The sequence below is a fragment of the Odocoileus virginianus genome, chromosome 15 (assembly GCF_023699985.2).
Source record: "Odocoileus virginianus isolate 20LAN1187 ecotype Illinois chromosome 15, Ovbor_1.2, whole genome shotgun sequence".
NCBI lineage: Eukaryota > Metazoa > Chordata > Mammalia > Artiodactyla > Cervidae > Odocoileus > Odocoileus virginianus.
This window is the reverse complement of record NC_069688.1, coordinates 46,494,363-46,521,792: the sequence shown is the minus strand read 5'-3', so window position 1 is coordinate 46,521,792 and position 27,430 is coordinate 46,494,363. Positions and strand designations below refer to the sequence as shown.

Sequence of the window (27,430 nt, the reverse complement as noted above, 5' to 3'; positions counted from 1 at the left end):
TATATATATGCATCTCAAAAGCTCTAATTTATGTTTTCCATACAACATAATGCTAGCTAAATGCTTTTTTAAGGCATTTAGAATTAAGAATTTTATAGGGTTTATATATTATAAACATTTAATATTTTTGTGTAACACACACATAGGTTCTGCTAAACAGATATGCTGGATAAATGCTCCTTTACACACAGGAAGAAGATGGAATTCTCTATGCCCTTTAGTGTTTTTTCTTCCAAGAAAACCTATGTTCATCTGGGAGGGAGAAATAACAGTTTCACATATCCTGCAACTAGGCTTCTGGGATGCTAAACCTGGGAAAAAAGGATACACAATAATATAGCTAGGTAGCAATATAACCAAAATGGTGTTTATTGATATTTAGTACTTTGGTATTGTTCAGTTGACAGATGGAGATGGTGCTAACATCCATCTTGTTTTGTTGGCATATGAGGTGTCTATTTTGATAACTGTTGTAGTGGTTTGCTTCTTGGGCACATACATGAAAAATCTGTTTTATCACATGTCACTCACACATAATGCCTTTTGACCAAAAGCTGAAATAGTTAATGCTTTTATTAACACAGTTTTTTTTTTTTTTCTGTCAAAGTGAATTTTGTTGTGGAGATAGATAGGTGTTCCTCAAAGATTTATATTCCTTTTTCATAGAGTTTCTGTGCAGTAGCTGTCTAGTCCTACCTTTTCCGTCTCCCCTTGTATCTAGATGAGTTCATGTAATTAAGTTCTGGCTGATGACTCTTTGTGACACTATGGACTGTAGCCTGCCAGGCTCCTCTGTCCATGAGATTCTCCTGGCAAGAATACTGGAGTGGGTTGCCATGCCCTTCTCCAGGGCATCTTCCCGACCCAGGGATTGAACTTGCATCTTGCAACTCCTGCATTGGTAGCCAGATTCTTTACCAGTAGTGCCACCTGGGCACTGAATTTTGTTATTACAGGTTGATCTCTCTTCAACGATTGGTCTAAGCTAACAAAAGTCTTAACGCGGCCATTGATTCTTGAATGCAGAATTTATCGGGAAATGTCTTTTCCATCCTCTTGGTGACAAGTTGCTGGCTGTACCCTAACTGAGGATTTGTTGCTGAAGGTTCACTTCCTCTAGTCCAGCCTCTCTGTAATAGTACTACACTTTGACACACAGTTCATTTTAATATCCCTAGTATTCTTTAGTGCCTTCCCATTGCATTTACGATATTGTCCGAACTTCTAGGTCTATCATGGAAGTCCCTTGGATATGTTTTATCAGTGTTAAATCCTGGTAGTCTTTCATGAGCCTTATCTGTTTTAATTGTATTGAAGTGAGTTCCCTATTTTTTTTTTTTCATCTTCTGTTGTAAATTAGCATATACTGTTCTCTTTGACTAGAAAGCACTAACCACTTTTCTCTGGCTAAGTCTTACTGATTCTTAACTGAGATTCATCTTAGGTTTCCAACTTTGGAAACTGGGTTAGATGACTGTTTGTGCTCATATAACTCTTATTTTATTATACTTTTAGTACCTTAATACTTACTTCTTGGAAGGGAAGTTATGACCAACCTAGACAGCATATTAAAAAGCAGAGACATTACTTTGTCAACAAAGGTCTGTCTAGTCAAGGCTATGGTTTTTCCAGTAGTCATGTATGGATGTGAGAGTTGGACTATAAAGAAAGCTGAGTGCTGAAGAAATGATGTTTTTGAACTGTGGTGTTGGAGAAGACTCTTGAGAGTCCCTTGAGCTGCAAGGAGATCCAACCAGTCCATCCTAAAGGAGATCAGTCCTGGGTGTTCATTGGAAGGACTGATGTTGAAGCTGAAAGTCCAATACTTTGGCCACCTGATGCGAAGAGCTGACTCATTTGAAAAGACCCTGATGCTGGGAAAGATTGAGGGCAAGAGAAGAATGGGACGGCAAAGGATAAGATGGTTGGATGGCATCACCGACTCAATGGACTTGGGTTTGGGTGGACTCTGGGAGTTGATGATGGACAGGGAGGCCTGGCGTGCTGCGGTTCATGGGGTCGCAAAGAGTCGGACACGACTGAGCGACTGAACTGAACTGAACCTTAATACTCAATAGCCAACATTTGTTGAATGCTTACTGTGCTATTTTATATATTCACTACCTAATTCAACCACTACAGCCATCTTATGAGATAGTTATTACTCTCCCAGTTTTACAGATGAAAAAAATGAAGACTTAAGTTGGATGTTCAGAGTTTTCAGTATGGAGCTAGGATGTAAGCCCAAGCAGTCATATTCCACCAGAATTTGTACTTAGAATCCACCTGCAATCAGAAGACTCGGGTTCGATCCCTGGGTCGGGAAGATTTCCTGGATAAAGGAATGGCTCCCCACTCCAGTATTCTTGCCTGCGAAACCCAGTGACAGAGAAGCCTGGCGGGCTACAGTCCATGGGGTCGATCACAGAGTCGCACACAACTGAGTGACTGCGCACAGCACAGCATGATAGATTAAGCCACCTTTTGCTGGTGTTTCAGTGGATACTTTTTTTGCTATAGTGTAAAGTATGTCTTTATTTGAAATAGTAGTTAGCATTTTAGAAAATTCTACCTCCCCCTCAAAAGATTTCTCTGGGCAATAATAATGGTGGTATTGCTGGGGTAGGCAGCCTTGAGGACAAAGCATCTTTGTTAAGACCAGGTTCAATGTCTAGAATATGAGATGGTAAAGTTGATTTCTAGATGATAACAAATATAAGGAACATTAGCTTAAAGAGTATTACTCTATGGCCAGTGACCACTCTTCAAACATGTTAACAAGAACAAGGTAACATGGTAACAAATTTGAGACAAAAAATGAACCAGAAAGTGCATGTAATAGCTGTTTCATTTCATTCTATGGCTAAGATTACCTTCAATCAAAAAGACTTTACCTATGCCTCATGTTTAAGTCTTAAAAAAATTTTCCCCCTTTTTTGTAATTTTGTTTTTATGGTAAAATTCCAATATATTTTTGTTGGTATGATAGTGAGAGCCTAGAGTACCCCTAGAAATGTGTTGTTATACCATTGGTTGTCTTAGCTGAGATCTGAAAAGTAATGTGTAAACCTGAGGAAAGAGAAGTGCAAATTTGGGAATTAAGATTAGTGTTTTTTTCTTAAGCCTGTTCCATATAGGGTTTTCTTTGAATTTGAATGTATCTCTACACTGCAAGCAGGAGTTGAAGGAGGGAATGAACATTTCTTTAGTTTCCATTATGTGCTAGGATACAGGTTACAAAGCTTATGAGTAGCAGAACACAGATCTCTGCCTCGATCTTTTTAACTACAAAACCCAATCTCTTTCTATCACATTGCTGTTGAGTCTTATACGGAAAACAGTTAGCCTAGCGCTGAAGCACTTGAATTCTGGAGTCAGTCGAGCTTAAGTTTGAATCCAGCTCTGTTACTTGATAGTTGTGTAGCTTACTGTCTTTATCTGTAAAATGGGGATAATAATGCCTACTTCATAAGCTGTTATGAGGATTGAGTTTATATTTGTAAAGCCCTTGGAAGAGTTCTTAGCACATAGTAAACATCATGTAAGTGTTTGTTAAATAAATCATTTAGCTGAAATAGGGAAGCATTGATAACTATAGAGACTATCAATCTACTTTATCTTCAATAAATACTTTTATGAAAGGGGCTTCCCTGGTGGCCCAGACGGTAAAGAATCACCTGCAATACAGGAGACCTGGGTTCCATCCCTGGATCGGGAAGATCCCTTGGAGAAGGGAATGGCTACCCACTCCTGTATTCTTGCCTGGGAATCAACCTACTTTATTTTCAGTAAATACTTTTATGAACGCCCAATATTTTAATACCTGTTGAAAAGCCATTGCTACATTCTTTAATAAAGTATGACCTAGATCTTCAAAGGTTATAAATATTGTCCCTTGTATTAGTTTTCTGCTACTAACAAACTTACTGGCTTAAAACAACAGAAGTTTATTATCATACAGTTCTATAAATCAGAAGTTTGACATAGGTCTTACTGGATAGAATCAAAAGAACTGGCTGTATTTCTTTCTGGAAGCTACCCAGGGTGGGGGTGAGGGCAGGGGGCGGGGATTGGAGGGGGGGTTGTGCCGGTTCAGGGGTGAGGTGGGAGGGAATGTTTTCTTGCTCATTTGGGCTGTTGAAAGAATTCAGTTCCTTGAAAAACGACTGAGATTCCCATTTCCTTCAGCTATTAGCTGAATGCTGTTTTGACCTCCTAGAGACCTCTTCTCTAGTCTTGCTCATAGCTTCTACATCTCAGAACCAGCAATGGAGCATTGAATTCTTCTCATGATGCCATTTTCTGACCCTTCTTCTGTCACTGCCTTTCTCTCTGTCCACAGCTGGGAGAGATTTTTCTCTTTTAAGAATTCCTATGATTAGATTGGGCCCACCCAGATAGTCCAGAATAATCTTCCTATCTTAGTCACATCTCTAAAATCTCTTTTACCATGTAAGGATACATATATTCACCTTCCTGGGATTAGAAAATGAACCTCTTTGGTGGTCATTATTCTCCTTATACTTCTTTGGTAAGTGCCACTAGATATAAGTTTGGATATATGTCCTTTATAAAGGAGACATTGAGCTACTCATTTTTAAAAATGTATTTTGTATTAGAGACACACATTCTAGAATATCTCTGAAATAATATTTTATAGTTTTACTTTTCCATAGGTTTATAATACTTTATTGCCCTCAAATTACTGGCAATGTGCTCTTCACTTTTCATTTGTTTCCTCCTGAATTAAAATACTGGTTTAATGGGAAGTGGGGTTGGGGGCAAGCAGTGAGAATTGTTTTTGGCTCTGCACATAAGAAACACAAGTACTCTTCCTGAGTAGTCTTTTTAGTTAATAATTGGATTTATTTTTATAGATTGAGGAATATGTAATTTTGCCATATGACTAACATAGTGAAGAGTATTGAAACTTTTCCAAATGCAATATTTTCATTATCTGATTTTAAAAGACTCAATATAAACTGATTTTAAAAGACTCAGTATAAACTTTATATTGTAGTATGAATAAATAAAGATTTGAATTTAATCTTTTGACAACAATATAATTTTCATTGACATGTTTGAAGAGCTATTTCTTACCCCACAATAAATGTGCTTTCATATATTATTTTTATTTCTCATATTTTTTAGCCAATAAGTCTGATTTAATGAAAGCATGTAGTATTTGAAAGTGAAAGCGAAAGTCTGTCAGTCGTGTCCAACTCTTTGCAACCCCATGGATGATACAGAGTCCAGGCCAGAATACTGGAGTGGGCAGCCTTTCCTTCCTCCAGGGGATCTTCCCAACCCAGAGATTGAACCCAAGTCTCCTGAATTGCAGGTGGATTCTTTATCAGCTGAGTCACAAGGGAAGCACTTAGTATTTAGTATGATTTAAATTCTATGGCAGTGGTCAAAATACAATTAGTTGCTTTAACTTTGATACATAAAATATTAAAAATAGCTATGAAATAGCTAGAAAAAGAAAATAACCAAAGTTATCCTTCAAAACTACTAATACAAATTCATGTTGCAGCATGTAGTTTTATACGTTGGGGTAGACTAGATATCAGTGTCCAATTGGAAGACAGAAACTGCAGTAATACTTTGAATAGGAAAATTTTAATATAAAGGATTATTAACTTGTAGCAGAGAGCAGCTACCTTCTTCAGGGCTGAGGCTGAGTACTCAAGGAAGGAACAAACTTGGAAGCGGCCCCTTCCCCCATGGCTAAGGCTGAAATTCAGCCCTTGTTGGAAGGTGTGACGATGTCTCATTGAGCTGCCACCAGCTGGGACAGGCAGGAAATCATCTGTGGGGGTGTCGGTGGGGCTGCTGAGAGGTTGGCTAATGTGCTTAGCCAAAGTCACTGGGAAGCCACCTATAGGGTGTCTGTGAGACTTACTGGGATACTGCCTGCTGGGATGCTGTTGAAATTTCTGGATCAGTTCCTGCTGGGTGCTGGTGGGGGCGAGTGCCGAGAGTGAGTGCCACTGGGTAGGCATCCTGTAAGCTCCTGACTGCCAGGCATCGCGGGGAAAACAACAGAATTCCCAGATCCAATAAGAGAAGCCCCCTCTTCCTTTTGCTCCAGCTCCCTCTACTGACGAAGCTTGACATTGCGCCAACTGCGAAAGGAGAAAGGGTTGTACAGTCCGGATTCAGTATTACTAAGTAGGATGAAGAAAGATGGACTAGAAGCTAAGAGGCAATACATTTATAAATTAACAGTAGGCTGTGCTGTCCTCAAATTTCAATAGCTTAAAACAATACAAGTTTATTTTTCATGTTGTATGTTTCTGTCTGGGTTGCCTGGGGTCTTTACTCCGTGTTGTTTTCGTTCTATAACAGGCTGATGGTGGAGAAGATGTATGGAACATTGAGAACAGATGAAGAGAGAAAGCAGTCAATTGCAGATTGTTTCTTACAGTTTCCTCTCAGAAATATACATATAACTGCTGTACACATTTCATTGGTCATAGCAAGTTACATGATCATGCCTAACTCGGTAGAAGTATTTGTTGAAAAATATAACTACCACAGAATTGACAGGATTGGTATTAGAAAATTTGTCAATTCCTAAGATAATTATTTATAATTCTCTTTTTAAATTGTTTCATTTGTTTTGTAGTGTTTAGGAATTTTAGTGAAAAATAATGTCAACATTAAAATTGATGGTGTTCTTAACTTCTGGAAGAGTGACCCCAAATCTGACAATGACTTTACTCATTTGTGTAAAATAGAGAGGGTGAAACATTAATATTTAAGCAGCAGGGAATGTATTTTTTGAAGGTTAGATACAGACTTTGATTTTTAATTTTTGCATTAAAATTTTTATATTAACTTATGCTTACATGATATTATGTGAACTGTGAGATGTGTCTTTTTATGCAGAGAAAGGTTTCTTTTTTCATTTATGGTCTGTCTTGGATAGGGGATAAAACAAGACTTACGTGTCTGGATTAGAGTCCCGGCTCCACCATTTACAAGCTATGTTATCTTGACGAAGTCACTTCAACTCCTTAAACTCTGTAAACAGAGATTGAAAACACACATCCAAAATTCCTTAACTGAATTTCTTGGTGGCAGATGTGGTTTAGAATTCAGGTATTTTGAGTTTTGGGGCTTCCACTGTGGCTCAGCAGTAAAGAATCTCTGTGCAATGCAGGAGACGCAGGTTTGATTCCTGGGTCCGAAAGAGTCCCTAGAGAAGGAAATAGCAACCCACTTCAGTATTCTTGCCTGGGAAGCTCCATGGACAGAGGAACCTGGTGGGCTACAGTCCCTGGGGTTGCACAAGAGTCAGGCACGACTGAGCGACTAAATAATAACAACACCCCTTTTTTTGATTTTAGAAACATAAAGGTGCAGCCACAGAAATATATAACTCTTAGTGGATCAGGACAGCAGCCCCTAAGCAAATGCATTTATATTTCTCTAGTGAAACATGTGAATATTTATAAGTAGGTTAAATAGAGATTACATAAAGCCTCATGCTATTAATAATTCATTTAGATCAAGAATTTTGGCCCAAACTTGCAAAAAAAGTTCTGTTTTCAGAGCTTTGGGTTTTGAAATCATGGGTAAGGAATTAGGGTTTGTGGTATCTTTCTGACAGGGTTACGGTGACGCTGTAAATGAAAGTGCCCACGAGCCATGAATTTCTATAACATGTTAATTGTCATAACTACAGTGGCCACTGTTGCTCTTATTGTCACCAGCCATTCAGACTATTCCTATATTGATAGGTGCATGTAGGCTAGTTGGCAGGCATCAGTTGTAAAGGACCTTGTATGAAGGACTGGTATTCAGCTGATATGTACCAGTAACAGAGACACTAGTTATTAAAATTCTGAATCACTTTCATGCATATTGGTGACTTTTATTGAGAGAATGTTATGTTGTCCAGTGCAGTCTGTAAGCATGATGTGGATTAACGTGGTCCTTGGAAGGCCTGTCATGACTGCCTAGTACTTCAGCATTTCCTGTTGCTGGAGGTGATGGAGCAGGCTGCGGTGCAGGCCGCTTTTGTGGCAGCGTGTTTTGGGGGAGGGGACCTGCGACACAGGGGTTTCATGCACGGTGGGAAGCACTAGCCTCTATATGCTGTGTGACAGTGACACAGACAGCAGGCCCAGCTATCTTACAGCTTCAGCAAAGTGCAGTAGCAGCAACTCCTGACAGTCACTTTAATGCGAAAGACGGTGGGAGAAGCCTAGTATGGTTCCCAATATCAAATCGTGGCCCCCTTAGAGAGATTAAATCAGCACTTCTAAAATTTAACAAATGATTTGGAAACCGTTACGATAACTAGTGTATAATGTTGCTATAGCTCTTATTACAGTAGTCCCCTTTAATCCGCTGTGGATTTGTTCCACAGCCCCCAGTGGATGTCTGAAACTGTGGATAGTGCTAAACCCTATATATACTATGTTTTTTCCTGTATTATATAATTTATATATTATAAAGTTGAATTTACAAATTAGGCACAATAAGAGATTAATAATAACTAATAATAAAGTAGAACATACAACATTATACTGTAATAAAGGTTATGTGAATGTGCTTTGTCAAAATACTGTATAAATTTAATGCTTTTTCCATCTTAACTTATCATGTATATGGCCATAACTTTTGAAGTTTGAGGTGCGACGGCAGAACTAGTGCAGATTTCTTTCTCCCTCTTCACAATTTCACAGAGAATTTAATCTCACAGTAGATCTTAGCAACTTCAACATACTATTTTTTCTTTTATTAAGAGCTTTTACCTTTTCACATAAAGGAAACACTTTATGGCTTCTCTTTGGCACTTACAAATTGCCAGTATCACTACTCTTATGCTCTGGGGACGTTATTAAGTAAAATTAGGGTTATTTTGAACGGAAGCACTGTGAGAGTTGATCTGATAACCATGCAGGCTAGTAAGTGACAAATTGACAGAGTGAGCTTGGCAGAGGGATGATTCACATCCTGGATGGGACAGAGCAGGGCAGTCTGAGATTTCATCATGCAGTCCAGAACAGTGCACAATTTAAAACTTATGAATTGTTTGTTTTTGAAATAAACATTTTCCATTTAATATTTTTGGACTGCCGTTGACCGTGTATCATTGAGACTGCAGTAAGCAAAACCGCAGATAAGGAGGGACTACTATACACAGCAGAATTCTATACAGTTTATTTGGAAAAAAGAAATTTATTTTTAATGTTAATTTATATACTGACACATATTTTATATGGTTATGTCAGTTGTTAAATATTTAGAACCATCTATAGAATGAAAAAGCTGGCTTAAAGCATAGCATTCAGAAAACTAAGATCATGGCATCTGGTCCCATCACCTCATGGGAAATAGATGGGGAGACATTGGAAACAGTGTCAGACTTTATTTTTTTGGGCTCCAAAATCACTGCAGATGGTGATTGCAGCCATGAAATTAAAAGACGCTTACTCCTTGGAAGGAAAGTTATGACCAACCTAGATAGCACATTAAAAAGCAGAGACATTACTTTGCCAACAAAGGTCCATCTGGTCAAGGCTATGGTTTTTCCAGTGGTCATGTATGGATGTGAGAGTTGGACTGTGAAGAAAGCTGAGTGCCGAAAAATGGATGCTTTTGAACTATGGTGTTGGAGAAGACTCTTGAGAGTCCCTTGGACAGCAAGGAGATCTAACCAGTCCATCCTAAAGGAGATCAGTCCTGGGTGTTCACTGGAAGGACTGATGCTGAAGCTGAGGCTCCAGTACTTTGGCCACCTCATGTGAAGAGTTGACTCATTGGAAAAGACCCTGATGCTGGGAGGGATTGGGGGCAGGGGGAGAAGGGGGCGACAGAGGATGAGATGGCTGGATGGTATCACCGACTCGATGGGCATGAGTTTGAGTAGACTCTGGGAGTTGGTGATGGACAGGGAGGCCTGGTGTGCTGCGATTCATGGGGTCGCAAACAGTCGTACACGACTGAGCGACTGAACTGACTGACTGACTGATAATTTATGCCTTGTTAAGAAATTTGAATTTGTCTCACTGGCACGTTTGATTGCAGTTTAAGATGTGGAAATAAGAGCATGGTAGTGCTTGTATGTCTGTACATTCTGTTGGTTTACTGTCAGAAAATCTAGCTAGTGTGAGAATTCTCACCAATGTATTTCCACTGGTATTGCTATTGTCTTGTATTCTGGGACCTTATGGTTCTTTTTTTTTTTTTCTTGGATCTTGTGGCTCTGTCCTGGATTTGTCCTCTGTTTAGTTTCAGAGTACCATCTTAAAAATAAAATTTAAATCATTCATCCCGCAGTCTAAAGACCTCTTTAGGCTTTCTCTTGCTTTGGATAAAATCTAGACTCCTTCCTTTTGTATACAAGTTCCTTCACTGTCTCTGCTTAAGCTATCTCTCCAGCTCACTGTCCACCTTTCCCTTTCATAGATCTTTTCTTTTAGCTACAAAATTTTCACTCTTCCTGGAGCACTGAAATAGGGAAAGGGGGACCCTGTTATAACGGGGACGAGTATGAAATATATAATTTAGTGAATTAATACATATACTATGTATAATGAATATTTGAGATTGGGGACAATTCAGTGGTGCCTTCATTTAAAAAGTTATGCTAAAACCATCTTTTGAAGGGACCAGTCAGATACCACTAAGGATGTGAAACTCTCATTACTCATTTTCTTCAACTTCAATAGAAATCTTATGGAATTATTTTGGAACACATGCTTCCAATCTGCCACCAGATTTTGCAGCAGGAATTTATATAACCATGCCATAGCTCAAACTGTCTCACAATTTACCATATGTTTCAATATTTCCAATGTTTTCAAACACTCTCCTCTTTCCCACCCTTTCTAGTTCACATTTCTCAGCTCTGTCCCGGCTTTACCCTGTAATTCTCATTCATTTCTGTGATTCATGAAATATCTTTGTTTTATAGCCTTCCAGTTTAAAATCAATTCTCTATTGTTCCTCGTTTCCTGCACCCTTTTCTAGGCTATTAGCATAAGCGATGCTTTATCCTCAGAACTCTTGATTCTTGATCTATGTTCAGCAGTCTAATCTCAGTTCTTCAGAGCTTGCCACTTGTCTTTTACTGCTGTTTAAAGTAACCAGAGTCAGAAACATTATGATTTAGAGCTGAGCTGGTTCCTTTAATAATATAAGATGGAATTCTAGTAAAAGTTTCTCTTATGGATCTTGTTTTTATCTGGCTAGAATTTAGGGGAATTTATGTAGTCTAAGTCAATTCAGATAGCTTATATAAGTAGCAGGATTTTTATGACTGAAAATATTGATTTTTCTGCTTATTTTAATTCTGTGTTCCCTTAGATGGTTTCAAGGAGTTAAGGCAGTACTGTATGTAAGCAGTGTAAAGAGGAGGCGTTGGTGTTAGTCAGCTCTGGGTCATATCCTAGTTTGCCAGTTACTAGCTGTGTGACTAGCTTGTCAGTTACTAGTTGTTCAGTTGCGCAGTTGTGTCCGACTCTTCACAATTCCATGGACTGTAGCATGCCAGGTCTCCGGTCCCTCACCATCCCCCGAAGTTTGGCCAAATTCATGTCCATTGCATCAGTGATGCCATCTAGCCATCTCATCCTCTGACACCCTCTTCTCCTTCTGCTCTCAATCTTTCCCAGCATTAGGGTCTTTTCCAGTGAGTTGGGTGTTTGCATCAGGTGACCAAAATGGTGCAGCTTCAGCTTCAGCATCAGTCCTTCCAAGGAGAGTATTCAGGGTTGATTTCCCTGAAAATTGACTGGTTTGATCTTGTTGCTGTCCAGGGGACTCTCAAGAGTCTTCTCCAGCACCACAGTTTGAAGGTATCAATTCTTCAGCACTCTGCCTTCTGCATGGTTCAGCTCTCACAACCATACGTGACTGTTGGACAGACCATAGCCTTGACTGTACGGGCTTTTGTCGGCAAAGTGATGTCTTTCGCTTTTCAACACACTGTCTAGGTTTGTCATGGCTTTCCTGCCAAGAAGCAATCGTCTTCTAATTTCATGGCTGCAGTCACCATCCGCAGTGATTTTAGAGCCCGGGAAGATGAAATCTGTCACTGCTTCCACCTTTTCCTCTTCTATTTGCCATGAAGTGATGATATGGCTGGATGCCATGATCTTAGTTTTTTTAAATATTTAGTTTTAAGCTGGCTTTTCATTCTTCTCCCTCACCCTCATCAAGAGGCCCTTTAGGTGTTCTTCACTTTCTGTTGTTAGAGTGGTATTATCCACATATCTGAAGTTGTTGATGTTTCTCTTGCCAATCTTGATTCCAACCTGTAACTCATCCAGCTTGGCATTTCTCATGATGTGCTCAGCGTATAAGTTAAATAAACAGGGTGACAACAAACAACCTTGTTATATTCCTTTCTGAATCCTGAAGCGGTTAGTTGTTCCATACAGGGTTCAAACTATTGCTTCTTGACTTGCATGCAGTGTGACCTTAGGCAAGTCACTTAATCTCCTGGCTTCCCTGTTGCTTTAACTGTAAATTGAGGACAGTAATGCCTGTTTCATAGGATTGGGGTGAGATGCAGTATAATGTACCGGATACACTGAAAATTTATGATAAACATTAATAGGGAAAAATAGGCACCATGTTCTTTGGATTACTTTTTCTGCTACCAATCTTGTGCCTGCCATTCCTGTATGAAGTTATATTTGTTTATATGAAGGTCAGTCTTGAGGTTAGAAGATGAGACTGGAGTGACAGGAAGTGAGAAGAATATAGGTGAAATTCATCTGGGTATTTGTCCTTGAACATTTTCTTCACTAAAGGAATTTTTAGATTGAGTATAACAGATTGCCTTTTTGAGTCCAAAAGGTGGTTTTTAAAATTTTTAAAAATAAGTAACATGCTGAAAATGGTTAATCAGAATCCTTAGCTTTTCTCTACTTGCCATTTGTAACCCGATATTTGTACCTTAAAGTCTTTTTATAACTAACTAAAAAGTAATAGAATTTAAACAATTGCTTTTTAAATTCTGCAGTTTATCCAAATCTAAGCCCTCTATGGAATTAATTTGTGGTTTGACAAGTGTGTATTTCAAAGTTGTTAATAACTTTTTCAAATTGATCAAAATAGTGGTATTCCTAAATTTATATTAATTTTCTTTGACCATCCTAGGTGCTGAAATCATCTTTTAAATATATTCACCTAGAGCTCTGATTATGTTCTATACAAATAAAAATTTAGATACTTCCCTGGCGGTCCAGTGACTAAAACTCTGCACTTCCAGTGCAAGGGGCCTGGGTTCAGTTTCTGGTAAGAGAAACTAGATCCCACATGCTGCAACTAAGAGTTCACATGCTGCAACTAAAGATCTTACATGCTGTAACTAAGACCCGGTGAAGCCAAATAAATAAATAAATATTTAAAAACTTTAGAGACTATTTGTTTTATCTCAGTTATAATTATAAAGCATAATAACAATAAACATTTTTGAAAAAAGGCAAAATTCTGTATATTCTCACCGCCCTACACAATTGTTCATTTTTTATATATGCTTTTATCATCTTTTTCATTTCTGTGCATAATATGTTTTACATATATGCAGTTCTGGTGGATGTGCAGCTCCTTTAAAATGTTATTTTTGGTTTCACTGGGTCTTCGTTGCAGCGCGGGCCTTCTCGGGTTGCAGGGAGCCGGGGCTTTTCTCTGCTGCGGCGCGTGGGCCTCTCTTATTGCAGAGCACAGGCTCTGGGTGCGTGGGCTTGGAGACCGCAGCGTGTGGGCTCAGGGTGGTGGTGTTTTGCTCTAGGGCTTCAGCAGCTGTGGCGCAGGGGCTGAGCTGCTCTGAGGCATGTGAAAGCCTCCTAGACCAGGGGTGGGACTCACGTCCCTTGGATTGGCAGGCAGATTCCTCCCCACTGTGCCACCAGGGATGTCCTGCATGTGTAATTTTATATTCTACTTAGTACTTTCCTATAAATGTTTTTTACTTAATAGGGTATCATAAATGTTTATCCACTTGGGAATGACATCTTTGAGCATTTACTGCTGTCCTATTCTTTAACCTTTTCCATCTCTATTATGTAGAAAAAGAGTAATCAATCATATTTTCTCATATGGCAAATAATAAAAAAGAACCTTAAAAATTCCAAATGGCTAATAATAAGGTTATAATCTTAAGCAGATACGTATTTATAGGTTAAGCCAGTTATTAGTAAGTTATGAGTATGAGAAGACTAAGGGCAAGAATTTGAATGATAGATGACTCTATTCCTTTTTGAGGTTAGTTAGCATGGTACCTAGCACATAGTAGGTGTTCAGTAATAAAGTAATGAAGGGACTAAAGATGCCTTGTTTAGTTTGGGGTTTCAAGGTACTGATAGAATGTATGAAGGGATACAGTGACAGGGAATTTTAGAGTAGTATTAGAATACTCTAAAAGCTGACCCAGAAGGTAAACCAGAATTAATCATTTTGATGTAGCCAGAAATGAGGGTGTGTGGGGTGTGTGTGTGTGTGTGTGTGTGTGTGTGTGTATGGGAAAGAGAGACAAACATACATACATAGATACATACGGTGGGGGGGGGGGGGCTCATGAGAAATGGTTTACTCTTCATAGAGGAGTAAGTGTGAATGTCATGAATCTTCAGTATCCGTTCTATGTTAATGGATTTCCTGCTGAACTATACAGGTTCCACCATCAATTTTGGATTGAGCATTAACTTACTTGCCACCTATTATTTGTCTAGACAATATGTGATTAACTTTCATTTCTATCCACTTTTCTGGATGAGGCAAACATAGGGTGCATAGGAGGGTTTTGCCCGAGGACTGAAAGGGATTTTGTGCATGCATGTGTGTGTGGGTGTGATGAGTTAGGATTGAGTCATTCTGTGACTGTTGATTATTTTCCTTATCTCTGTGCTGAATAAGTTAAGTAGATCAGTTGAGGATGGACCAGTAGGTAGGAGCCAGGCAGAGATAAGACATAGCAAAGAGTTCAATTGTATTCTAAATAGAATGACAATTTAAGTGGATAGAGTTGAGTGGTATGATGTGGGGGAAGTGGTGATGGAGAGTGTTTTAGAGTTGGGGAAGAGAAGTAGCTGACTCATTGGAAAAGACTCTGTTGCTTGGAAAGGTTAAAGGCAGGAGAAGGGGACGACAGAGGATGAGATGGTTGGATGGCATCACTGACTTAATGGACATGAGTTGGAACAAACGCCTCCTGATGGTGAAGGACAGGGAAGCCTGGTGTGCTGCAGTCCATGGGGTCGCAAAGACTCAGACATGACTGAGTGAGTGAACAACAAGAGAAGTAGCGTGCTTCTCTCTCAAGCAGGAGTTCTGTTTAGAACAAATGTAAAGTTTGATGTGATCTCAACTGATTTTTTTTCAACTTTTCAGATGAATTAAAATATCAGCATTGCCTTTTCGCTGTCTTCTAAAACATATACTGAGTTTTTTTGGTTTATTATATGATAATGATAATGCATTTGAAATGAAACATGAACCTAAAGCTATGGATCATAATTTCTATTTTAATTACAGTTGTTACTTAAGTTTTTTGGGCTAAGTTGATGTTACTCAAGTGGTGAGTTGTGGTAGTATTTATAGAAAATATTTTTTAGGTATGACAATTGTAATTATAATAAAAATTGGATTCTAATAAAGAGCTATGGTTTCTAGGAAGTTATTGTGTTTGTACTTGTACTGTTGATTATTTAAATTGAAAATGTCCCACCTTTTTTTTTTCCCAGAGTGTCATTATATTAATGACATAGATATTATTGATATACTTAAGGAATAGGTCCAGAACAAGGAAAAAAGAAAATGAAGAGAGGGGATAGAGAAATGGAATGAATGAATGAGAAAGAGAAAGGGTGGACAAAAAAGGCTAAAAAAATCGGGTAATAGAAAAAGAGGCCCATGCCACTGAAAATTGTGCAACTAGGAAAATAAATCCACTGTAAATATTTCAAATGAAAGGAATTTAATATAGAGAATTAATTACCAAAGTATTGGCAGGGTTGAAGAAACGAAACATGAATGATGATTTTACCAAAAGATCAGCAACTGCAGGAAGTCAGTACCATTCCTAGGGCTAGGAGAGAAAAAAAAGAAATGACGTTCAATAGAGCTCATATGTGCTGTAGTGCTAAGATTGTTGAAGTACCACTGCTGCCCTTGGGAGCTGCTGCTGCTTTGCAGGAAGCCCAGGAACTTGTGCTTCTAATGATGTTTGGAAACCTATAAAGTCTGTTGATGATGCAGGACTCACCAGAGAGGATGCTGGAGCCTGCAGTCACCCACTACTACTCTTACCAGAGCTGCATTTCTGTTGTAGTAGCAGCATTTTCATGATAGTTATCTGGTGCTGCTACTGCTGCTGGAGCCGGAGCCCATGATCAAACTTTTGCTGAGGATCCGGGACTACTGCTGATGCCTCTGCAGGAACTAGAAACAGAAGGAAGAAAGTAAAATGGTTTATTTTCTCCTGCCGTCTGCTTTTCACCAGTGTTTCCCAGTGGTAGAACTTGATTGGAAACCAGCTATCAAGGAAATGTAGTCTGCAGTCTTCTAGCCCCTTGAAGTACAGAAGGGTATGGAAAAGCAGGAGTGCAGCTGAGAGCCAACAAAGAACTGGCACAGAGAGAAGTTGTAGGATTCTTCAGTCATAAGAGAGAAAAGAATCCTTTTTACAACTTTTCTGAGTAATGTCAAGATCCTTTTTTTCTAGTTGAAAGAGGTTATATGGATGGTAGAAAACCTTTGAAAGTAAGAGTTTTCCGTTGAGGTTTCAATTAGGGTATATTAATTTCAGGAACAAAAAAAATGGATCCTGGTTAACTTAAGAAAATTATTTTAATGAGTATTGACTAGTTTTCAGAAAAGTAGAGTGTCTAATTTCTGGAAAAGATAAAAATTGGGGTAGCTATGGATCTGTATAGAAAGTAATGGATGACCTCTTCAAGTGTTACTTGCCTTTTGTATAGACTGGCTTTTTTTGTTTATGGCTCACATTGCCAGTAGAGAAGCAGGTTGGCCTATCTTTGCTTTGCTACCCATGATTGGTCAGAGGATGACATGATACCTTGACTGACAGCTACATCAGGATTATTTGATTGTTGAAGAGTAGTTTATTAAAGGAATTTTGAGGTGTTAGAGGAGAATGAATACTCAGCAGATAAAACCACAAGATAACTATTAACTGGGGCTTGTTTGCATTAGTCATAGGTAGCCTGAGAACATAGTCACAGTTCTTGAGCACTTAATATATAATAGGCACTCTGATCTCTTTTGATAATATATTTGAGGAAGTTGTCATTATTATCCTCATTTTACAGATGAGAGAAATTGAGAGGTGCACTTCTGGTGATGGTGGATTAGGCAATTTGGACTAACTCTCCCACTGAGAACAACTAGAAAAGCTGGATCAAATATAAAAAATCATCTGTTTGAAGGTATCAGAGAGCTAACACATCAGTGAAGACGGTGGGGACAAGATCCTGGAGAAGAAGGAAGTCCAAAGAGGTGAGCGAGGCATGTGAGACTTTTTCCTCTTAGGAGAAACTTATGTTTCAGGTAAAGGTGGCTGAACATCTGAGAAGCTGAGAAGAGTTTTCAACATACTCCTAGGGTGGACTGTGGGAGCAACAGTTTGAGTCCAGGGTCCACCAAGAGGGGAGATTTCTTGCTAAATCATCCATTCTTTGGTTTGGGACCCTGAAGGGCCATACCTTAGGAGTAAGGGTGAGTCAGCAGTAGAATGATCTACCTATAAAATAAAATCTAATCTAGAATCATCCATGCCATTGATTAGATTAAAGATTTCCAGGATTACAAGTGATTCTAGCCATTTGTTATAACAAAGGTGAATCTTCTCTGAAGGAAGAAAACATCATCCTAAGCCTCAAATAATTTCTATAACTTGCATAAAATGTCTTGGCATACATACAAAAAATAACTGGTCATACAGGAGACAGGAACATATGACTGCAACTCAGAGGAACAAAGATCATAGCAACAGACTCACAGGGATTCAAATAATGGAGTTCTCAGGCAATAAATCAAGCAGACAAAAAATTAATAGTAACCTAGAACATGTGAACAAAAAGATTAATGTGCTATAACTTATGGCATATTAGAACACTGCACCCAACAGCTGTAGAGTACATACTCTTTTCAAATGCACATGGAATACCAAAATTGACTATATGCTGGATCATAAGGGTTTCCTTGGTGGCTCAGCGGGAAAAAATCCACCTGCCATGCAGGAGACCTTGGTTTGATTCCTGGGTCTGGAAGATCTGGAGAAGGGATAGGCTACCCATTCCAGTATTCATGGGCTTCTCTTGTGGCTTAGCTGGTAAAGAATCTGCCTGCAATGTGGGAGACCTGGGTTCGATCCCTGGGTTGGGAAGATCCCCTGGAGAAGGGAACAGCTACCCCCTCCAGTATTCTGGCCTGGAGAATTCCATGTACTGTATATGTATAGTCCATAGGGTTGCAAAGAGTTGGACATGACTGAGCAACTTTCACTTTACTTTCACTGGATCATAAAGCAATCCCCAACAAAAATCAGACAGTTTAAATATATAAGGTATGTTCTCTGATCACAGTGCTGGAAATCAGTAACAAAAAGATAATTAGAAAAATCCCATATATTAGAAATCAAGAAATCCACTTTCAGAAAATTCAAGGATTAAAGAAAAATCAAAATAAACATTTAAAGATATTTTACCTGAATGATAATGAAAACACAACTTGTCAAAATTTGTATGATGCAGTGAGGGTACTTTGAAGGTAATTAATAGCTTTAAGGGCATATATTATGAAATAAGAGTGTTTGAACATCTATCATCTAAGCATTTATCTCAAGAAAATAGAATCCCCAGCAAATTAAACCCAAAGAAAGCAAAATGAAGTAAATAATAATGATAAGAAAGAAATCATTGAAAGGAAAAGGAAACCTAAAATAGAGAAGATCCACAAATAAAAGGTTAATAAAACTTTTAAAGAAAGTATCATGGATATCACTGTTAAAAAAAGGAAGGAGAGAGAAGGCAGAACTAACCAATATCAGAAATGCAAAAGAGTTCATCACTATAGACACTATGGACATTAAGTAATTAAAGGATACTATGATCAATCTTATGACAGTACAGTTAAAATTAATTTGTATGGTCAAATTCTTAGATTAAAAACAATTTACTAAAAGCTTACTAAAATTACTAAAAGAAGAAACAGAAAACTTGAACTATAATTTTTAATGAAATTGAATATGTAATTGAAGGATTTTCTCACAAGGAAAACTTCAAAATAAGATGACTTACTAGACAGTTAAGAAGGAAATAATACTTAAAACTCATAGAATGGAAAAAATGAGAATAATTAAAAAATTCATTTTATGAGGTAAGCAAAACATTGATACTGAAGCCTGACATTACTATAAAGGAGTATTATAAAATATTATAGTTTAAACTTTTCTTCAGTATATAAGTTCATAAATTATATAAAAGAAATTATCAGAAATAAAAAAGATAATGGAACATAATTAGATTGTATATGTTCTGGGAATATAAGGTTGAAAATCACAGTGATTCACAGCTTTAGCAGAATGAAGAAGAAAAATACTGATAATGTCACTAGATGTAGAAAATATGTTTAATAAGATACATTATACATTTTTGCTAAAAAGTCTTAGCAAATTAGTAATTGATAGGAACATTATTAATCTGATAAAAATATTACAAAGATTCTGAAGCAGATATCCTAATTATGTTAATATGCTGCAACATTCTCTTTGAGATAGGGAATGGGAAAAGGATGCCCACTCTCACCACTTCTATTGAGTCCTAACTAGTACAATAAGGTAAGAAAAAGAAATACATTGTAGGGATGGGGAAGGAAAAAAAAAACACACAACCCTGGAGTTGTTAGTATGGAGAAAATAAAAAAAAAACAACTAAAAATATACTTTTAGAATTAATAAGGATTTTAGTAAGATTTCTGGATACAAAGTGAATAGAGAGGAATCAAATATATTTCTATATAAAAACAGCACCAGAAAATAAATCTAAAATATGATGATTTATGGGCTTCCCTGATAGCTCGGATGGTAAAGAGTCCTCCTATAATGAAGGTGACCTGGGTTTGATCCCTGGGTCGGCAAGATCCCTTGGAGAAAGAAATGATAACCCACTCCAGTATTCTTGCCTGGAGAATTCAATGTACAGAGGAGCTGGGCGGGCTACAGTCCGTGGGATTGAAGAGTTGGACACGATTGAGTGACTCACTCACACACACACACACACACACATAATGCTAGTGGTTAAGAACCTGCCTGCCAATGCAGGAGACATTAAGAGATATGGATTCGATCCCTGGATTGGGAAGATCCCCTGGAGGAGGGCACGGAAACCCACTCCAGTATTCTTGCCTGGAGAATTCTATGGACAGAAGACCTTGATGGAGCTCTCTGGGGTTCATGGGGTCGCAAAAAATTGGACACGACTGAAGCAATTTAGCATAAATTACTGTATGATATGCATTATATCAAATACTTTATCTACTGACCTATTTTTTATATTCATTAGTACAGTTGCTCAAATGGGATCTTAAGTTCTTTTATTCTGGTAAAGCACTTACTTTATTCTATTAAATAATGATATATTTAATCCAAAGATATCATGCATTTTTAAATTTTTACTTAAGACACTATAATGAGTCTCAGCTACTTAAGATATTTTCCCTGGTTTATTTATTATGTGGGCTTCCCTTGTGGCTCAGCTGGTAAAGAATCCGCCTGCCATGAGGGAGACCTGGGTTCGATCCCTGGGTTGGGAAGATCCCCTGGAGAAGGGAAAGGCTACTCATTCCAGTATTCTGGCTTGGAGAATTCCATGGACTGTATAGTCCATAGGGCTGCAAAGAGTCGGACGTGACTGAGCGACTTCACTTCACTTCATTTATGATGTAGTTTTCTATTATATTTATTATGTAGTTTGAACTCATTATTGTTTGATAGATGAATAATACTGACTTAGACTGGCAATGGTACCACTAGTGGTAAACTGTAAGCATGATTATTGTAATGTTACAATTCAGGGTCATTTCTGGTTAGTCAAACTCAATTTACTTTCATATTGGAAAGACAGCTTTTATACCTTTATATAGAAAATAATAAAGAGTTTACACAGTCTCCTTTGATAATTATGATTGTAAATAAAGAATACAAGTGAGCCTTGTGCTTTAGGAATCAGGTCATCTGGGCTCTAGTCCTACCTCTTCCATCCATTTTTTCTGTGGCCTGTTACACCTTCATTTGTAAATTTAAGAGGCTGGGTTGGATTATCTCTATGATGTTTTCTTCACTTCTAATGTGCTATAATTCTATTAGTAGAAACTTGTTTAATTTTTACCTGCTTCTTGCATTATGAAGCAAATGGATTTTACTTTAGATTTTTTTATGATGATTGAAATGTCACTTTTAAGAGTACACGTTCAATTTCTGTTAATTATTGGAACATTCTGTGTTCCATGGTTATGACTTTAAAATTGTATCTACAGAAGATACTTTAGTATCACTACTTCATGTCATTTAAATTACTTAAAAATGCTTAAAAAAACAATGATCATGCCTTGAACAGCAGGACATTTACTATAATGTTGATTTGCTTTATTGGATTTAGGTAAACAACATTGGTTTTATTTATTTACTTATTTTTAAAAAATATTATTTATTTGGCTGTGCTGGGCCTTCTGCAGTTGCTGTGAGCTGGGGCTACTTTCTAGTTGCAGTGCACAAGTATCTCTTTGCAGTGGTTTCTCTTGGTGCAGAACATGGACTCTAGGTGCACAGGCTTCAGGAGCTGTGGCCTGCGGGCTTAGTTGGCCTGCAGCATGTGGAATCTTCCTGGACATGGGATCGAACCTGTGTCCCCTGCATTGGCAGGTGGATCTTTTGCCACTGAGCCACCAGGGAAGCCCCAGCATAGGTTTTAGAAGCAGACAAAGCTGGTGTGGAATATTTCTTCTGCCAGCTATTAGTTTGGCCTTTAATAAGTTATTCACCCCGAGGAACTATAGTTTAAAGTAAAAGTATCTACCCAGGGCTGGGAGAATTAAGTGATAAACTGTATAAACTGCCAAATACAGAGTGCAGCCATAGTATTTAGTTAATAATTATTTATTTTGTCTTCTGTTCTCTCCTCAATGCCCCAGGGGCTCTCTACCTGAGGTTACCTAAAGATGAGAAATATTTAGAAATGACACACTATGCAATGTTCAATATTTAACTAAGGTTAATTTAGGTATATATATATATATATATATATATATATATATATATATGGTCAAGCACAATAATACACAGATATAACTATTGTGTGCTTCTGTGTTAATTTCCAGTTATTCTTCACTGAGTTATGGAGAAATGCTCAGCCAGGTGTGGCTGAAGGAAATTGCTTTATTACGGTGCCAGTCAGATTGTCTTCTTTCATATTTTGGCTCTTTGTTGTCCAGAAATATGATCGTCTGTTTCGTTCAAATTACACCACAGACTTATGATTCATTATGTCTAAAATGTGGCCCTAGGAGTGAAGGAAAAAGTTCTCTAGGACTTTCTGATTTTTCAATCTCTCACTCCATTAATGGGTTTTGGCTGAGGTTAGCAAAGTACTGTCTATAAGCCAAATCTGCTTCACTCATTTTGTATGGCTTATGAGTTAAGAATGCTTTTTACATTTTTCAGTGTTTAAAAAAACTCAAAAGAAGAATATCTTATGGCTCATGGAAAACCGTGTATGGAATTCAAATTCCAGTCTTTATAATTAAAGTTCCTTTGGAACACAATTATGCTAACTTTTTGTCTTGTTTATGAACGTTTTGCACTGTGATGTCAAAGTTAAGTAGTTGAGACAGTGATTAAATGAGTGCTGTGTGTCCTGCTATATTTTGATGTTTAGTTGTATTTATTTTTTACTTAACCAGTGCATACCTATCTTGTCGAAACCAGAAGAGATGAGAAATGTAGACTTCAAATGTACTCTTAAAGCCTAGGAGAGTGTGGATTATTTTGTTATCAAGTTAGATGGCAAAACATTGTGTTTACTATGTATTGAATATATGTATGCTAAAAGAATACAATATGTAATAGACATTACCTTACTAAGCATCTATCACAATCATCTTATCTAGAGAAAATTAGGAAATTTAAAAAATGAAAATGAATCTTGAATCAAAAACTTTCTGAATGACTGATTTGTTAACCAATCCATTTACCATGGTGATTTAATTAAATAACATTTGATTGCAGCAACTGAAAAAAATATACCCAGAGAAAATAAACTTGTTTAAGACTGTTAACCTTTTTGATGAGAACAGATTCTCAGAGCTGAGTGCATTAGGAGCAATATCTTATGGTCAGTTGAAAAACAAGGCAAATGATTTTGAGTCGTTTTTCTTGGCCCTTGCCAAGTTGACAGGTGTTACTGGTATTGCTGTGCTGTTTATTTGAGAAGTCAGTACTGTTTGTGTTGCAGGAAGAGGGACTGCTTCTAGAGCCCAAGAGTGGGCTTGTGTCTAACTTGGAAATGAATTGTCCAGGGAGGCACGTGCTGACAAAGCAAGGGACTTGGGAAGGTGCACCTGAGTGGAGAGCAGCAGGGAAAGGAACCCAGGAGGACTGCTCTGCCACAGGGCTCCCAGTCTTGGGTTTTATGGAAATAGGGTTAGTTTCTGGGTTGTCTTCGCATGCTAGCAAAGTAGTGCTCAAAATTTTTCAAGCTAGACTTCAGCAGTTCATGAACCAAGAACTTCCAGATTTACAGGCTGGATTTAGAAAAGGTAGAAGAAGGAGAGATCAAATTGCCAACATCTATTGGATTGTAGAAAAAGCAAGTGAATTCCAAAAAAAATCTATTTCTGCTTCATTGACTCTGCTAAAGCCTGTGATTGTGTGGATCAGAAAAACTGGAAAAATCTTAGAGATGGAAATACCACACCACTTTACCTGCCTCCTAAGAGACCTGTATACAGTCAAGAATCAACTGTTAGAAATGGGCATGGAACAACAAATGTACTGGTTCAAAATTGGGAAAGGAGTAGGATAAGGCTGTATATTGTCACCCTGCTTATTTAACTTATATTCAGAGTACATCATGAGAAATGCAGGACTGGATGAAGCACAAGATAGAATCAAGATTTGCTGAGAGAAATATCAACAACCTCAGATATCCAGATGATAGCACTAATGACAGAAAGGGAAGAGGAACTAAAGAACCTGTTGATGAGGGTGAAAGAGGAGTGTGAAAAAGCTGGCTTAAAACTCAATAACATTAAAAAAACTAAGATCATGGCATCTGGTCCCATCACTTCATGGCAAATAGATGGGGAACAGGGGAAATAGTGACAGACTTTAATTTTTCTTGGGCTCCAAAATCATTGCAGGTGGTGACTGCAGTACAAAATTGAAAGATGCTTGCTCTTTGGAAGAAAAGCTATGAGAGACCTAGACAGCCTAAAAAGCAGAGACATTACTTTGCTGACAAAGGTCTGTATAATCAAAGCTATGGGTTTTCTGGTAGTCATGCATGGATGTGAGAGTTGGACCATAAAGAAGGCTGAGCACCAAAGAATTGATGCTTTTGAACTGTGGTTCTGAAAGAGACTCTGAGAGTCCCTAAACTGCAAGGAGGTTAAACCAGTCAGTCCTAAAGGAATTGCACTCTGAATATTCATTGGAAGGAGTGATGCTGAAGCTGAAGTTCCAAAACTTTGGCCCCCTGATGTGTAGAGCCAACTCATTGGAAAAGACCCTGATGCTGGGAAAGATTGAGGGCAGGAGGAGAAGGGGATGACACAGGATGAGATGGTTGGATGGCATGAATGACTCAATGGACATGAGTTTGAGTAAACTCCAGGAGATAGTGATGGACAGGGAAGCCTGGTGTGCTGCAGTCCCTGAAGTTGCAAAGAATTGGACATGACTTAGTGACTGAACAACAACAACAACTGGGTTGTCTCTGGCTAATCATTCTGACTCCAGATCTTTCCTGGTGTCCTGTGGATCTCTCAGCCAAAGTGAATTTCAATGAAAAAGATTCTGGGAGGATTGTAGGACATATGGATTGGCGTCTCCTCTCTCCTTTTGACCTTTCATGAATTCTTCCGGTTGGTGGCAGCTTGTTAGTTCCAAATTCCTTTCTAGGACCTCCTGTTATAAGTCATGCAAGTGACTGTTGTCTTGCCTGGCCAGGATGGGCTGCTTCAGTGTTTAACGTTTGAAGTGACTGGAGAATAAACCTATATGAACAGTCAATGTGGAACAGCAAGAGACAACAACAGTTTGAAAAAAAAATGACAAAACATGAATTTAGTGTGATCTGAACTGAAATCTGCTAAGATTTGTTAAAAATGATGTTGATAAAAATATGTATAGATAGAAAAAGGCTAAGTTGGACACAATTACAAAGACTGAAAATAGAAGATGTTTAAAGCCCATGGTTATTTACTGTATTATTTGTGAGTGGGTACTTGGCAGAAAATATTTGAATCATCATGGATTATTGAATCAGAAGTGTCAACAGTCAACTTCATTCTGTCTTGTGGGTATAAACATTAGTTCTGTGCATTTTTGTCAGCAATAGAAACTGACTATCATGACTTACTCCATCACGTAGAAGTTTAATGGCCAGAAGTGCTAACGTTTTATTATGATTTTTTGAACTAGGCCTTACACTTGAACTGTGTCTGCATGCGATAACAACCTTAACCACTGTTATTGAACACTGAATGGCTTTGGAAATTTGCTTTTTCTGCAGAATTGATAGTTTCTGAGTTCAAACTATAGTTTGTGCTTGTATGTGGAACTTATACTGTGGTAAGTCATTTCAACAGACTGGTTCCAAATAGGAAAAGGAGTACGTCAAGGCTGTATATTGTCACCCTGCTTATTTAACTTATATGCAGAGTACATCATGAGAAACGCTGGACTGGAAGAAGCACAAGCTGGAATCAAGATTGCCGGGAGAAATATCAATAACCTCAGATATGCAGATGACACCACCCTTATGGCAGAGAGCGAAGAGTGAAAAAGTTGGCTTAAAGCTTAACATTCAGAAAATTAAGATCATGGCATTTGGTCCCATCACCTCATGGGAAATAGATGGGGAGACAGTGTGAAACAGTGTCAGACTTTATTTTTTGGGGCTGCAAAATCACTGCTGATGGTGACTGCAGCCATGAAATTAAAAGATGCTTACTCCTTGGAAGGAAAGTTATGACCAACCTAGATAGCATATTAAAAAGCAGAGACATTACTTTGCCAACAAAGGTCTGTCTGGTCAAGGCTATGGTTTTTCCAGTGGTCATGTATGGATGTGAGAGTTGGACTGTGAAGAAAGCTGAGTGCCGAAAAATGGATGCTTTTGAACTGTGGTGTTGGAGAAGACTCTTGAGAGTCCCTTGGACAGCAAGGAGATCCAACCAGTCCATCCTAAAGGAGATCAGTCCTGGGTGTTCATTGGAAGGACTGATGCTGAAGCTGAGGCTCCAATACTTTGGCCACCTCATGTGAAGAGTTGACTCATTGGAAAAGACCCTGATGCTGGGAGGAATTGGGGGCAGGAGGAGAAGGGGGCGGCAGAGGATGAGAAGGCTGGATGGCATCACCGACTTGATGGGTATGAGTTTGAGTAAACTCCGGGAGTTGGTGATGGACAGGGAGGCCTGGCGTACTGTGATTCATGGCATCGCAAAGAGTTGGACACGACTGAGCGACTGAACTGAACTGAACTGAAGTCATTTCAATGACAGCTAATATTTATCACAAATAATTTCAGCTGCTTTATATGCTTTCAAAGTTAAAACAAGTATGTTGTCAAAAGTTAAAGCAAGTAGCAAACTCTTCATTCCCATACAGTTTTTTGGTGGATCTGTTTTCTCTGCTCAAACTTTGGTTCCAACAGTACTTTTCTGGCTTTGATGCAAATGCAAAACATTTACATATTTAAAGCTTCTTTTTTTTTTTTTTTTCGTTATTGTTGTTCAGTCATTCAGTCGTGTCCGACTCTTTGCAACCTCATGGACTGCAGCAAGCCAGGCTTCCCTGTCCTTCACCATCTCCCGGAGCTTGGTCAAACTCATGTCCATTGAGTCAGTGATGCCATTCAACCATCTCATCCTCTCTTGTCCCCTTCTCCTCCTGACCTCAGTCTTTCCCAGCATCATCCCCTTCTCCTCCTAACCTCAGTCTTTCCCAGCATCAGGGTCTTTTCCAATGAGTAGGCTCTTCGCATCAGATGGCCAAAGTATTGGAGCTTCAACCTCAGCATCAGTCCCTCCAGTGAATATTCAGGATTGATTTCCTTTAGAATGGAGTGGTTTGCTCTTGCAGTCCAAGGGATTCTGAAGAGTTCCCCAACAACACATTGCAAAAGCATCAATTCTTCAGTGCTCAGCCTTCTTTATGTTCTAA

General features: G+C 38.4%; 1 protein-coding gene across 33 annotated transcripts in view; it reads left to right on the top strand.

The window, feature by feature from the left end:
* The window catches only part of RIMS2 (regulating synaptic membrane exocytosis 2), a 586,561-nt gene that overhangs the window by 7,646 nt on the left and 551,485 nt on the right, over positions 1-27,430 (top strand). The window contains exon 1 of one of the 33 annotated variants that reach the window (XM_070477283.1): positions 17,448-17,484. The exons of the other annotated variants lie outside the window; for them this stretch is intronic. The gene's annotated coding sequence lies outside the window, so the exon portion shown is untranslated. Of the gene's footprint in view, positions 1-17,447; positions 17,485-27,430 lie in introns of those variants that run through there. 33 annotated transcript variants of the gene reach the window in all.